Here is an 11,167-nt window from a genome sequence, read left to right as displayed (position 1 = left end):
AGCAGTAAAAATATTTCAAAGCTGCCAGCATTGGTGCTGGTGAGGTCAGGAATATTAGGGTTTTTCTTACATTGATGAAGGAAATGCCAATTGCTATAATAATTTTGGAAAGCAACTAGCAATTGCTATTAAAATGTAACATAAATACAAAATTTGAGCCAACAATCCACTTTTGAGAATCTGTTCTATGGGAGAAAAGCAGCATTATAGCAGGCTACATAAAAATATATTTGAAGTGGCCGAAAACTGGAAATAATTCTAATACCCATAATTAGGAATATGGTTGAATAAATTATAATACAATCAGCCAAGGTATATTATGTAGCTATTTAATAAAATGTGCTTTAATATAGCTGATGAACCATAAGAATTTCCATGATGTGTTATTAACTGAGAGATGTCTAAAGCAATTACACACAAAGAAATATATTCAAATATGGATTTCAATGTATAACTAGATTAAGATTGTTTACTTAATGGGGAAAAGGTAATGGGAAAAAGAAAGTAATTTGGTTATAAAGATCTGTGTATTTTTTTAATGAAGGTAAAAATTTGAAAGTAATTCTTAGTTTCACATAAGGTGTGTAGGTTAAATAAAATTATCTAGAGTCATTAAAAATAATGATAGTGATTATGATTTTTATGGTGTGTGTGCACATCTGAACATAAACTATTTATCATTTCATGTTTAGAAATTTTTCTTGTAGTAAAAAAGTATTATGATATAATATCATCTACTTATAAGCTTATATGAGTATAAAAACTTATCTGGGTAGTATACCTCAAAATAGTAAAGGTAACTATCTATAATTGCTGAGGGTTTTAGTCATTTATCTCAGGTGTATTTTGTAGATTTTTCTGAATTAACTAAAATTAAAAAAATATTTAAATATATAATAACAGAAAATAGGAAAAAAGGAAAGAACAAATGAAGATAAGTAATCTAAGAATTCAATCCATGAAATAAGAACAAAACTAAACCTAAGTTACCAGAACAAAGTAATGATGATGATAACAACAACAGAATAAAATTAATAGAAAAAAAGGCAAAACAACAAATAATATCAAGAAATAATATTTTGCCGAAACCTCAGGTATAAGGCATAATAAATATCATAATCATAAAAAGGTAAATTTCAACAAACCAAAATTATAACAATTGGACAAAGAGCCACATGTAAGTTTAAATTAATTTTCCAAATAATTTTCATGCAATACTTTACATGCAGGCAAACTTGAAAATATGAAATGAATGGAACTCTAGCAAATATTCATTGCCAACATTACCCTTAATAATGATATAGAATCCAGACACAAATCAATAGGCCAAAGGGGAAAAAATTGAGGAAGTTAACAGAGAGTCATTCTCTCCCCTCCGCCTTCTCAGGAAAGCTCCTACCCAGTAGACGAGTCCCCAGAATTAAAGAGACAAGACCGTGTCCATTATGATTTACCCTCTTGCTTGCCCTATTGATTGTTTATATTGTGAATCCCATTCCTCCCTAGGTCCAGGCGGTTTCTTTTCTTTTCTTTCTAAAAATATTCTTAAATATTTATTTATTTTGAGAGAGAGAGACAAAGAGACAGAGAGAGAGTAGAGGAGGGACAGAGAGAGAGAGGAAGAAAGTGAGAAATTCAAGCAGGCTCTATGCTGTCAGCACAGAACACAGTGAGGGACTTGAACTCACAAACCGTGAGATCATGACCTGAACTGAAGTCAAGAGTAGGATGTTCAACCACCTGAGTCACCTAGGCGCCCTGGCCCCAGATGTTTCTTTTCCCTTTTTTTAAAATGTCTTTTATTTATTACTTTTGAGAGACAAAGAGAGACAGTGTGAGCAGGGGAGGATCAGAGAGAGAGGGAGACACAGAACTGGAAGCAGGCTCCAGGCTCTGAGCTAGCTGTCAGCACAGAGCCCGACGCGGGGCTCGAACCCACGAACGTGAGATCATGACCTGAGCCGAAGCCGGACGCTTAACCTTCTGAGCCACCCAGGCGCTCCCCCAGATGGTTTCATAAGTGAATTCAAACAAGGCTTCATGATACAACAAACTAAAGAAGAGCCTTCATATTTTTTCGTTTTTCAAAGTAAGCACAACATGGTTACAAACATTTGAAATTTTTAAAATGAAAAATATCTGGGCAATTTTGTCAGTGATTTTCTAGCATCACCTATCATATTAATAGGTCTATTCCTCTTGGATATTAGTGTTTTATAAAGTTAGTTATTAAAGTTTTCCAATTTGGAAACATGTCTGGAAAAAATGTCATTTATCATGATGCATTATAATTTTAATGTACTATAGGATTTGAATGGCTTTTAGGATTTAGAATACTTACTTAAAAAAATTAAAACTATTTTAAACAAAATTCTGGGATCATGCTTAGTCATGTGATACTAGAAATATTTTCACTTAGGTTAGGGACAAGTCATGGACACACAGTAATTTTAAAGTTATTCTGAATGTACTCGCTATGCAATTGGCCAAGCAATGTTAAACCAAGTAGACAGTGAAAATCAGGGCCAAAATAGTTTTATTTGTAGACAGTATAATTGTATGCATAAATCCCAGAGATTTAACATAAAAAAAAAGTGACAATTGTTTGGTACAGATTTAATAAAAAAAAAACCCAGTAGTTTTGCTAACAATAATAACATAACTAATATGTAACTAAAATATAAAACAGAAAAAACAGCATGAAAAATATTAATATTTTAATTATTATTAAAATGTTATTTTAATATTTAATATGCTAAATGACCCATACACAGGAACTACATGAAGAACATTTTAAAATTCTACAGAATAAAGATATATTTTACTCACAGAGGGAAAAATACTCAAAACTGTAAGGATATTAAGTCTTCTTAAATTCCAATTAGATTGGAGAATCTTGATAACAATTTTAAATTTCATTTGGAAAACAAAACATTAATAACTTGAAATTTTATGAAAAAGAATGACAAAACCCCTTTTCTATTGGAAATTAACTATTGTATGAAGCTATACCATTTAGAACCATTATACATTATCTAATTAATAGGTTGAGGTATCAGTGGAACTGGTAGAGGGTTCAGTGAAGGACCTTATTACATTTAACATTTGTTAAATGTGGGATTTCAAATCAGTGATAGGAAAAGAATTTTGCAACAAATAGTGTAGGGATAATTTGGCTTTTCATAGGTTATAGATTTCTGGGAAGGAAACACATATACATAGATACTACATTACAAACTTATTTAGCCAAATATGGAACAGGACAGAAGCACATTTGGCACTTCTTTGGATGCCCAGGTCCTAACCTGGGCAAAAGTCTCCGGGGACAGTGACCAAATAAGACAGCATCTTGATGATTTGGAAAACTCAAGTCTTGCAATATCATTGACCTTTATAATCCAAGTTACTATCTTCATTTTGCAAGAAATTCTATTAGCAAAGCTTGTGCTTGTATTTGAGGAAATGTTTACAAATATCAGATTCCTTTTAAAGAGTATATGAAGCAATAGAAGTTAAGTACTTTGGTGAAATTAATCCAATGATAACCATTAGAAAACATTTGCTTACATAATTCCTTTGGCTTTATAAATCACGTTTGCCTGCGGCGCCTGCCTGGCTCGCCTGCCTGGCTCAGTTGGTTAAGCGTCTGACTTCGGCTCAGGTCATGATCTCACAGTTTGTGGGTTTGAGTCCCACATCAGGCTCTGCGCTGACAGCTCTGTCTGGAACCTGCTTCGGATTCTGTGTCTCGGTCTCTGCTCTGCCCCTCCCCTACTCACGCTCTGTCTCTCTTTCTCCGTTTCTCAAAAATATACATTAAAAAAATATAAATCATGTATGTCTGACTTCATGTATGCTTCAACTATAGACCATCAAATAAGGTAAGATTTTAAAAAAGATTTTATTCAGAATATGTTATACAGCAGTGAATTTAAATATTAAGTAGCATTGGGAGGGGCAGGTTAATTAATATGTGTAACCTAGCAACTGAATTAGAACTCAGTTATTCTCAGTTCTGCTATCTCTTAACCCAAATACCTCTTTAACACTATCTAGAAACACATTTTAGGCAGCTGCAATTAATTAAGTTAGAGAATGAATATTTTATGTATTAAATAAATATCAGCACCAGTTTATAGGATTAAAAAGGATTTGCTAATGAAGAGGGAAAACTTCCATAAATAGTGTCAAGGATTTAAAATTTTTATGCTTATAATAATGAAAGAAAATTAAAATTGCATGGAAATATATGTAGCCCAGATTGAGCATGGTGTTGGGCACTGAAAGCAAGTAAACCCAGAGACTAATCAAACGAGAAGATCACCATAATTGTGATTTAGCCTGGAGCCAAAAAAACCTCTGGATTATCAGGCTTTCTTATATGGGTTTTTATAAGAAGCAACTTTCTTCCCAATGAAATGTCAAAATTGCATTGATTAAAAAAATGTTTAATGGATTGGATTTTGAAGTTTATAGAGCCTTTCAATTATCAGAAGTTAGATGGTTCTATCTGACTTTCTAAGATTTTTCTGCTTTTATTTCTATGATGTGATAATTAGACCAAATCAACCAAGCACCGCATGGGGCGCTGAGGCCTCTTGAGTCCTTGGGGTTATTTCAAGAGGTCTGGGACTCCGTATGTACACTAATCATTGTTGATTGAATAAATCATAAATAATGCATGGCATACACAATTGGAGTCTTCTATTTTAAGTGCATGAGATTCTGTTTTGATTAATAAAGATTCAGGGTAGCATTTTGTCATTAGGCATCTTATCAACAAATTGTAAGAGCATACTTTTACTCCAGTGAGATCCATAATTTAGTTTAGCTCATGAAAAGAAATTTTCACACATGAAATTGCTAGAGGGACGCTTGGATGGCTCAGTCTGAGTCTCGATTTCAGCTCAGATCATGACCTCATTGTTTGTGAATTTGAGCCCATGAGGGGCTCTGTGCTGATAGCGTAAAGCCTGCTTGGGATTCTCTGTCTCCTTCTCTCTCCTTCTGCCCTTTCCCCACTCATGCTCGCTCGCTCTCTCTCTCTCACTCAAAATAAATAAATTAATTTAAAAAAATAGGAGTCCCTGGGTGTTTCAATTGGTCAAGCATCTGACTTTGGCTGAGGTCATGATCTTGCAGTTCATGAGTTCAAGCCCCACATCGGGCTCTGTGACGACCGTTCAGAACCTGGAGCCTGTTTTGGGTTCTGTGTCTCCCTCTCTTTCTGACTCTCCCCTACTCACACTATGTCTCTCTCTGTCTCTGTCTCTCTCTTTTAAAAATAAACACAAAAGAAAAAAAATTGCTAGAAACCATGCTTTCAAAGTTAACTATTTACTATTAAGTTCTAACTAATCACAATTTAGCTTCAAATAACCAGATTTGTCAAACTTTATTACTAAATAACTAATCAACCTCAGCTATGTGTAATAGCCAGTGATAGACACCAAAGATATATTTAGTATAGGATATCCAGAAGTGGTAGAGAGGATTTCTAAATTTTATCAGCCTTTCTTCCTTGCTCTGAAGAAATTCAAAACTCCAGCTTCCTTCACACATCTTTTCCTCTTGGTTATATTTATTATCATGTTTAATAGTACTGGCATTCAATCCTTAGTTTGGACCACAGCGCTATCTTGAATTCCCCTATCTTCTACAATAAAAATCTTTCCAAGAGTCCATCTATTTTCATCACTACCACCTCTGCTCCTAAGCACTGCACCTGCTTCAGTGAGGAGCACTGAAGCTCCCTACTAAGTGGACCTTTGTTTCCAGCCTTGCCTCACTTTGATGTATATTCCATACTTTGCCAAGATGGTGTGAAAGTAACCAGCTTAGGAGTCATTCAAACTTAGCCCTATGTCAGCAAACTAAAGCTTAATTAAGTTTCTATGCTCAGCTCTCCCACAAAAGGAAGACCTACGTCAATGAATCTGAACATGCCTATTCAGCACAAGTTACCTTATGTAGCAGTTTCAAGACTTCCCTTTGCTCCATATAAGGAAACTAACTGCGTGAACTGGTTAGAAATGCCCACCATAGCTTCCTTGTTACTTGTCCCTTCTGCCTATAAAATCTCTTGCCTTGTATAGCTTTTGGAGCTCCTTTCTCTATGTTAGATGGGATACTGCCCAATTCACAAATCACTGAATAAAGCCAATAAGATCTTTACAATTCACTCCACTGAATTATGTTCCTTAACAATAGCTTATAAACTGTGATTTTGATCACACCATCCACTGCTGAAATCTTTTAACTACTCCCTATTATTTTTGAGATGAAATTCAAATTCCTTTTTTTTCCTGCCCTACTTTTTTAAAATTATACTGAAAACATTTATCATGTTCTTTTAACAAAATTTAAAGGGCACAGTATAATATTTATAGGCATGATGTTGTACATTAGGTCTCTAGAAATTGCCCATCTTGTATAATTGAAATTGTAATAATTATTGAATAACAACTCCCCAGTTCCCCTTATCCCTGCAATTCAACTCTCTGCTTCAATGAGTCTGACTATTTTAGATGCCTTATGTAGGTGGAATTATACAGAATTTGTTATTCAGTGTCTTACTTTACTTAGCATAATGTCTTCTAGCTTCATCCATGTCATACATGGTAAGGTTTCTTTCTTTTTATTTTATTTTTTAAATTTTTATTTATTTTTGAGACAGAGAGAGAAAGAACATGAGCAGGGGAGGGACAGAGAGAGAGGGAGACACAGAACCTGAGGCAGGCTCCAGGTCCTGAGTTGTCAGCACAGAGCCCAGCTCATGGGGCTTGAACTCACGAACCAAGAGATCGCAACCTGAGCTGAAGTTGGACGCCCAACCAACTGAGCCACCCAGGCTCTTCTTTCTTTTGAAAGGCTGAATAATATTTCATTGTATGTATATGCCACATGTTTTTTTATCCATGCATCCACTGATGGGTATTTGGGTTGTTTTTGTATCTTGGCTATTGTGAACAGGCTGTAATGAACAGTGCTGTAATGAAGACTGCAAATATCTTTTCAAAACCTGATTTCAATTCTTTTGGATAGTGATCACTTTGGCAACATATATACTCAATTCTTTTGGATAAATACCCAGTAACAGTATTGCTGGATCTTAGAGACTCCACAAAAAAACTGTTAGAACAAATAAATGAATTCAGTTAAGTTGAAGGTTACAAAATCAACATACAAAAAAACCAGTTGTGTCTCTATACATTAACAATTAATTATTTGAAAAAGAAATTTAAAAAACAATCCCATTTATAGTAACATCACAAAAGCATTAAATACTTATGAGTAAACTTCACTAAAGAGATGAAACACTTGTGTGCTAAATACTACAAATCACTGATGAACAAAGTTAAAGACATAAAAAATAGAAAAGTATTTCATACTCTTGTATTAGAAAACTTATTGTTGTTAAATATCCATACTACTAATGTGATCAGTCTATAAATTCAACACAATCCCTACCTAAATCACAAAAGCATATTTTTATGGAAACAGGAAAAATTATTCTGAAATTCACATGGAACTACAGAGAGCCCTAAATAATTAAAACAATCTTGAAAAAGAACAAAGCTAGAAGCATCACATTTCCTGATTTCAAAATATATTACAAGCTACAGTAATTAAAACAGTATGATGCTGGCATGCAGGCAGACATATAGACCAATAGAATAGAATAGAGACCCAGAAATAAACCCATGCATATACATTTAACTGATCTTTCATAATAGTGCCAAGAATATACAATGGGAAAGGGTGATGTCTTCAACAAATAGTGCTGGATATCCACATGAAAAAAAAACCTGGAAAACTGGATATCCACTTAAAAAAAAAGAAGCTGGAAAATTTTCTTACACCATACACAAAAATAAACTATATGAATTAAAGACTTATATCTGAAGCTATAAATCTCTTAGAAAAAAATGGGGGAAAGCTTTTTTTCTTTTTAATTTTTTAAACTTTATTTTAGAGAGAAAGAGAGGAGGGTCACATGTGTGTGCAAGTGGAGGAGGGGCAGAGGGCAAGAGAGAGAATTTTAAGCAGGTTCCATGCTCAGTGTGGACCCCAACGTGGGGTTCAATCTCATGACCTGGGATCATGACCTGAGCTAAAATCAAGAGTCTGACACTTAACCCACTGAGCTACCCAGGGAAACATTTATAACAAGGGCCAAGGTAATAAATTTTTGAATATGACACAAAATTACAGGAAGCAAAAGAAAATTATTTTGTGATACACATCAGTCTTTATAATCTGATTGCTATGAACTTTGTAAACATTGTGTCCTATCCATTTCTTCACAACCCTCCAGCCATTCCAAGTTAGAAGTGTTTTTTTGTTTTGTTCTGTTTTAGGTTTTTTTTTTTTTTTGCATATGTCATCTTGTTTTATACTTCAGGCATACATGATTGGTTCTATTCAAACAACTCTACTCCACCTTTCTTACTAGCAAAGTGTCAATTTTGTTCTGGTATTCGCCTTCTGGGGATATGGGGTCAAGGGAAAGAGACTGTCTCCTTAAAGGACTAAATTATGATTAATTAGCAAACTTTCTGTTAAATGCCAGAGACTAAATATTTTAGACTTTGTGTGCAAAGAAACAAAATCAAAGATGTTATGTATATGCATACATAAAAAGAAAAGAAAATTCTAAAACTGTTGATTGTCAAAATTCCAAATATAATCATGATATTGAGTATAATTTTAATATAAATCTAATGAGCAGAATGGAATTCCTTTTGGGGGAAGAAAATTTTGCTTAATTGGGATTTAAAGTTAGTTTTCTCTATTATCAACTTAGTTGTCAGTGTTCATTTGTAAAATCTTAGTTCATGTGCAAGATTTTGCCCAACCATTGGCCTAAACACATCGTGTACGCTAATTCCCTTTACTAGAATGGCTTAAGCATGGACATGTTACCTATTTCTACCCAACAGGATTGAGGGAAAGTGTATCTAATGCTTTTGGAAAAGTGGATCCTCGTTAACAGAAGGAGCTCCAGAGGAGAAAATGTCTCTTTTCTTCAGTGGAGATGATGCGTCTACATGTGACAGCCTGAGCTGGTGTTGCTATCTTGTAACCTTCAGAGTTATTGCTAACCTACTGAAAAGAGCAAAATGGAAAGTGGGAAAGGACACCGAGTAGGATGAAGTCATTGTACGGCTTAATTGACAGACCCTGGGACCACTCTGCTTCTAATCTTGTGATGCGAAAAAAATAAGTCCTTTGTTGTTTAAACTACACTTAATCACATGTTTTTGTTAGTCACAGCTCAAAGCTTTCTAACTGATCCAGTACTTCTATTCTCGGTGTCTAAAATGACCTCTCTCCTGCCATTTGAATAAGCTCATGCCATTACCATAAATGCATTTAAATACCACATTGATTCTTTTTCACAAGCTTTTTCGACTTTTTCTGGTGACTTCCCCAAACATACATGTAGATGGACACTAAAAGGTTGATGCTCGCGTGGCACTTTACGCTATACCTCTGTTATTCTTATATTTCTATATTGCAATTTTTGTATATTTATTTGTCTGACATCTGACTTTGCCCAACTTTGCGCAGATTGATAAGAGCTCTAGTCCAAGAACTAAACCTTATTTGTTGTTTAATTCCTCACATTCAGAATACTCTTCAGTACACAGCATATCCTTCATGAACGAGTTCATAAAACTGTAAGTGATTGGAGGTGTCAGCAGGTCATGACCTGGAATGGCCAGCGGTGAAGCCACCTAGTTCATTGCAAACAAGTGAATTTGACTCATCAGACAAAGAGCCTATTGAAGATGAACGGTCTCCAATTCAGATATCATGGCTACCTCTGTCATGAGTGAATTGTTCTCTGTTTCTTGGGTTATGTGCTTTTCCAGATTGTAAATTTAAAACTGTCAGAAGAGACATCCAAAAAGATACAGAAGAACTAAAGTGCTATGGTATACAAGACATATTTATTTTCTGCACTGTCAAAATAACTGGGGAGGGGAACTGTCAAAATACAGAGTCCCAAACTTTTGGACCTCTGCCATCTACCATCAGTATGGAATTACCACTCATCATCATCCAGTCTCAGATGGAGGGACTCCTGACATAGCTTTCTGCTGTGAAATAATGGAGGAGCTTGTAATCGGCATTAAAATAACTGAAAAACCTTAATACACTGTTACGGGGGATGTGGGAGATCTTGTCTTGTAGCCCCTTGTCTCCTACTATACCTGTCTCACACAGTTTCACCTCAGCAAGCTGTAGACAGCCTGAGAGACCCCAGAGGATCTGGAGCAATGCAGTCTATAAAGCAATGTAATTATTAACATTATTATGAGTTTTGGGACAAACTCGCTGCACATATATCATCAAGAGATTAATTATCTAGATCTGCAACTAGATAAAAAAATTCTTTAAATTACATATATATGATCATGTCTGAAATTTAAGAACTATTTAACATGATTTCTATTAAAATGGAACTTATTAGTGTTATCAACTTGAGTGTAAATGTATATGTGCAGATATTCCTAAAGCTCTTATTGACAAATTTCAAGAAAAAGTAAGTGAATAAATAAATGAATCAAGAGAATGCAATATAGAAAGGAAGATAGATACTTGAACACAGATTTATGAATCATGTTTGGTATTGGAAATTAAAAATGAAATGTCCTATTCCATAAATGTTTTTGTAATATGTATAGTTAACATAGTCTGCCTCCATCTCTAGCCACTGTTTATATAAAATCCAAGAAGATAATATTGTGCCATTGTTTGGCAGCTCCAAAGTTCATAGCTTTACCAACTCCTTCTGCTCTATCTTGACTCTCTTTTTTTATTGGTATTGAGAAGTTTCTTAGTCTGGATTGTCGTCTGTGTTCAGATATTATGCAATAGGACAACCATCTCCCTGTTACATGGCTTTTTGTGCTTCTCATCTCACAAATCATTGCAAGACTTATATGAAGGCCATAGCAAGGCAATCTATGTATGTCTTGTCTGACTACAAATTGTCAATTCTGCGGAGCTTTACTCTGAAACACGTTCTGAGTATCAGTGACAAGAAACACTCCTCTCCCAACATTGAAAGGTACTTGAGATAAACTGGTTAGACCTGGAGGTGACCATTCTGGGGCAAGGGGGTGGGGCACAGTGTGCTGGTGATTTGTGTAACCAT

General features: G+C 34.8%; 1 pseudogene; it reads left to right on the top strand.

The window, feature by feature from the left end:
* Window positions 1-3,252: 3,252 nt before the first annotated feature.
* Window positions 3,253-10,394, top strand: LOC115301081 (annotated as a pseudogene).
* The last annotated feature ends 773 nt before the right edge of the window (window positions 10,395-11,167 follow it).

This window comes from Suricata suricatta, chromosome 1 (assembly GCF_006229205.1).
Source record: "Suricata suricatta isolate VVHF042 chromosome 1, meerkat_22Aug2017_6uvM2_HiC, whole genome shotgun sequence".
Taxonomy (NCBI): domain Eukaryota; kingdom Metazoa; phylum Chordata; class Mammalia; order Carnivora; family Herpestidae; genus Suricata; species Suricata suricatta.
Note: the sequence above shows the minus strand (reverse complement) of the source record. Positions and strands in the feature narration are given on the sequence as shown.